The sequence below is a fragment of the Manduca sexta genome, unplaced genomic scaffold (genome assembly GCF_014839805.1).
Source record: "Manduca sexta isolate Smith_Timp_Sample1 unplaced genomic scaffold, JHU_Msex_v1.0 HiC_scaffold_3324, whole genome shotgun sequence".
Classification (NCBI taxonomy): Eukaryota; Metazoa; Arthropoda; class Insecta; order Lepidoptera; family Sphingidae; genus Manduca; species Manduca sexta.
In genome coordinates this window covers 3,191-7,595 of record NW_023594380.1, presented here as the reverse complement: position 1 = coordinate 7,595, position 4,405 = coordinate 3,191, and the positions used below count along the sequence as shown (strand labels likewise).

Sequence of the window (4,405 nt, the reverse complement as noted above, 5' to 3'; positions counted from 1 at the left end):
AGTTCGTCGATCATATCCATTCTTCAGATATGATCTGAATACCATGTAGATGTTAAGAGATGAAAGTTTTGGAGAAAGAAGAAATTATTGTACTACGCTTTATTTTGATTGAGTTTAGACTTATAGTTAGGTTGACAAAGTATTTATATAATTAATTATACAATTCCACTTAAGTATTAATTACAAATGTATATTATGGATCAGTCTTTTATGTATTTGATAATTATAATTACAGATTTGCTGAAAGGCAAACGGTTCTAGCAAATTCGCCTTCATCCGTAATAATTCTATTATAGAATCGGGCAAAGGGTTAGATGAGCTAGACCATCCGGCGGTTTTCGAATGATATCGATATTTAAACCAGCGAGATTAGCAGCTGACGTGGACGCGTGTCGGGTGCTGTGAGCACCGAACACGTCAATGTTAACGCCGCTCTCGTACGTACTTGTTTCACCCATCTACTGAGGGACTGAGTGGTGGCAGCTTTGTGTGGCCGTCTGTAGGTTAGCAAAATTATTCGTGTTCTCAGGTCGAATATTACTTGTGAAAGAAATATAATCTGAAAGTGCGGTCGCAGGACAAATACTTGTATTCTCTCTAAAGTAAGGTAAGAATAGAGTAGGTTGCTGCCTACCTGGTGCGGAAGTTTTAATTATATCTGTAATTTTAATCTTCGCACCATCTCGTGAATACGATACGTTTTCGAGTTTAATGAGCGAAAAGTTTGCATTCTGTGGGCAGTACATATTGCTAGCAAGATAACAAGTTTTTAGTAATTTTTAGTGATATCTGGGGGTTGATACTAAGTTTAGGACTAGTTGAGGATCCCACGTATTATGGTATTTAGGCTTAGTGGGTCTTAATTTATATGCGCCTTTCAGGAGACGTTTTTTTACGACTGTCTGAGCCTATGTTATTATGTAACACGGCTGATAATGCCGACCGATATGTGTTTAGACTTCCATAAGCGCAACCATTATTAAACTGTTTTGTTAAAAGGTGAGAACAGATGGTATTGATGGATCCATTACTTCTATCTTATTAGCCATACAAAATTGCCACCAAACCTTTAAACACGAATTATACTGTTTAATTGTGCTGTCCGAGAACGATGCTAGCATCAGTGTTGACGATTCTGTGCAAGCGCCGTGCCGAATGAACGCCCGCCGGAGAGCCTCGCGACACCCAGGGTAAGGTTCTTGTGTAAGGGATGGTGATCTCTGAAATGTGATTGTAAGAGATATTTGTTGGGTTCAAATAAAGCACATCTGAGACTATCAGGTTCTGCAAGAGAGGGAACCAAGGTTGTGATGGCCAATAAGGGTAGACCAATATACCGTTGGCTTCATCGTCGATGATTTTTCTTAGACATCTTAGAATAAGAGAAAAAGGTGAAAAGCATAAAAGTAGTCTAAGTTCCATTTAGTGTGAAAGCATCATCAGGGTCCTGTTTTGCGAACGAACGGACACTTGGCATTTTCTCGTGATGCAAAGAGATCAATTTTTGGTAGTCCAAAATGACGTATAATGTCTTTAAATGCGTTATCGGAGAGAGACCATTCCGTGTCGGGGTTTACTGCTCTAGAAGCGGCATCAGCCTTATTTTCTTTAGTATTTACATATGAAGCAAATATCCAGATATTTCTTTGTTCACACCATTGCCAAAGACTTCTAGCTAAGTTGTTTAGGTGTGCATGTTGTACCCCACCCATACGATTTATATAACTTATAGCGGTTGTATTATCGATAAAGTAATATGGCACAGTTTCTAAGTTCATTAGCGAAAGATTTTAATCCCAAGAACGCTGCCATTAGTTCTAAATAATTAATGTGATGTATTTTTCTGTGTCTTTCCACCTACCGCTTCTTTTGGCGTCATTGGAGACGGCCCCAACCTGAGCGTGAAGCGTCAGTATTTTCGATGTCGTAATTTGGCTGTCTTATGAAGTTAACTGTAGTTTGAATATTCCTAGACCACCAGTGCAGATCTTTTAAAATAACTTTGATGGTGTGTTGATTTGTATCATAATTACCATATTTTAATAAACTTAAGTATTTTTGTTGTTCTAAAATCTTAGTATACATCCATCCATATTTAACCGCAGGGCAAGCAGAGATCAAGACGCCAATAAGTTGTGAAAATTCACGAATAGAACATAAAGGAAGTTTTGAGAACTTTATTATTAGCCCCATAATTTTACTTCGCTTATCGGGGGTTTTAGACTTATTGCATCGTAGTTGTTGAATCCTAAAACTTGCAAGTGTGCCTAGGAGTTAAATTGCTCTTGTCATAATTTATGACAAACCCTAGGCATTAAGTGTCCGTTTATGTTTCCTTAACATTTATATAGCACTGTTGGTAGGTATCTCCGATGCACAGAATATCGTCTAAATAAAACCGATTTATGACCGCGGTGTCTTAGGTATCCTATGGCCTCTCTCATGATTTTAGTAAAACTCGCGGGGCAACGGATAATCCGAATGGCATGCCTGAGAACTCATACGTTACGATTTTAGTTGAATTATGTGGTTGAAACTGGAATCTTAAATATTTACGGTCCGCAAGTCGGATTGGTATCAGAAAGTAAGCGTCTTTTAAGTCGATGGTAGCTAAATATCCCCTGCGGGGCTGTTGCATGCCGTTCTGTAATCCTCCATTTTGAAATGGTCGTTTTGGACAAACCTATTCAGCGGTTTCAAATTTAATATAAAACGTTTTTCACCGTTTGGCTTTGGGGTGAAAATATATTAGATATAAATTGGTCCTTTGTATCTTTTTCGAGATAACTCCTAGCTTTTTAATTTGTTTATTGCTATCAATAAGTCTAGTTTTTCTGCACGAGAAAAGTTATTTTGTGGCCTAAAACACTGTCTAACAGGTGTTTTAAAAGAATTATCCATATCTTATCCAATCAAGGATGACACTATTACTTGTAACTTTTGTCCAACAATCATAAAATGGGTAAGTCTACCCGCATGTACCTGCGCTAGCGGCGATTGAGAGCCGATGCACGTGGTCTGTCCTGCGGTGCTGCTCGATGCGATTGCGTTGGTGTCGTCGCATAAGAGCGGGTTCCCGCAGCGGCCTCCTGTAGCCTCCTCGCCCCCTGTTCGCTGACGGGTAACGAGGAGGCGCAGACCAGTTTCCCTGAAGAGATGTAGGTCGAGCGCTAGACGGACAACTGTGGATTTTGGGGCTTAACAGCAGGTTTTTAATTAACTGACCCTGTTTTCAATGGCCTTTGCGGCCTTTATTTTTCCGACAGCGACGCACCGAACAAGGTTTCGTCCCTTTCGGTGTCTACTATCATGTGTAGTATGGATTTATCTAGACTAGGAGTAATAAGTTTTATTCTATTTGCCGTAGCTTGTTATGGGAGTCACATAGCAAACGGCAGCCGTTGCTGAGGTGTTTTAATGCTTCCAATTTATCATTACTATTGAGAAGGATATTCATACCCTTACTGATGGCTGAAATACCCACACCAAGTTGATTTTGAGTTGCGGCCACGGTCTTGTCACGGTTACGCACCATATCTGGCACGGCGGCAGAGATCTCTGCGTTTAGTTTTGGCGCTTGAAGAAGTTTACAATTCCACGGTATAAAATAATCTTTCAATATTTTTTCTTTTGTTTTCTTTCAGCATACCCTTCTCAATAGAGGTAGCCACAGATTTGATAAATTGCTATGTATATTATCGCCAAACTCCGGAATGTCAGATGTTGATTCTCCTAGAGCCGTTAAGAGCTCAGGGTCAGTTCATCGTTTTCATCGAGTGTGGGTTCCGGCTGGTTCGTTTGGGTTGCAAGTGGCATCTCAGGGTCTTGTGGAATATCTGGTGCCGTTGGTTCCTCCATCGAATTATCGTGGTCGTTAGCCACCAACTCCGGATCTTCATTGTCTAAAAATGCAATGAGGAATTTACATTTGAGTCGTAGGGTAGTTGAAGAAAAAATTAATCTGGGCTATAGCCGTATACGGCCGCATTTTGCAGTGGCACGATACAACTGATTTCAGTTTGTTCGTATTTACTGCTATATAATCATCGTTGAAGACTCGCGGTCAACCCCGAGCAAACATTAATTATTATATGTAGTTTGTTTCGTTTCAACAATGTCAGAGTTATTAACTCGCGGTTAATCCCAAAGCATTTTGAAACGCACCACATACATTCACTTTTCACCAATATAAAATCGTACCTTCAATGTTGAGATCGCCAGAAAATATAGATTGCTTTCGATTTTCTCGTTCTTCTAATTTTCGGATTTTTCTTGTATAATGTTCAATACGAGACTGCGCGCTCCTCTTTGGCATTGTAATAATAATTTTAATGCGAAGCGCGTGTGCGCTACCGAGCACAACAGAGGAATGAGCTCGAGGCTTCAGAATACCGGACGAGGTAGG

General features: G+C 40.0%; 1 pseudogene; it reads right to left on the bottom strand.

Annotated features, from left to right (window-relative positions):
* Positions 1–3,251: 3,251 nt before the first annotated feature.
* Positions 3,252–3,760, bottom strand: LOC119192891 (annotated as a pseudogene).
* Positions 3,761–4,405: the final 645 nt, after the last annotated feature.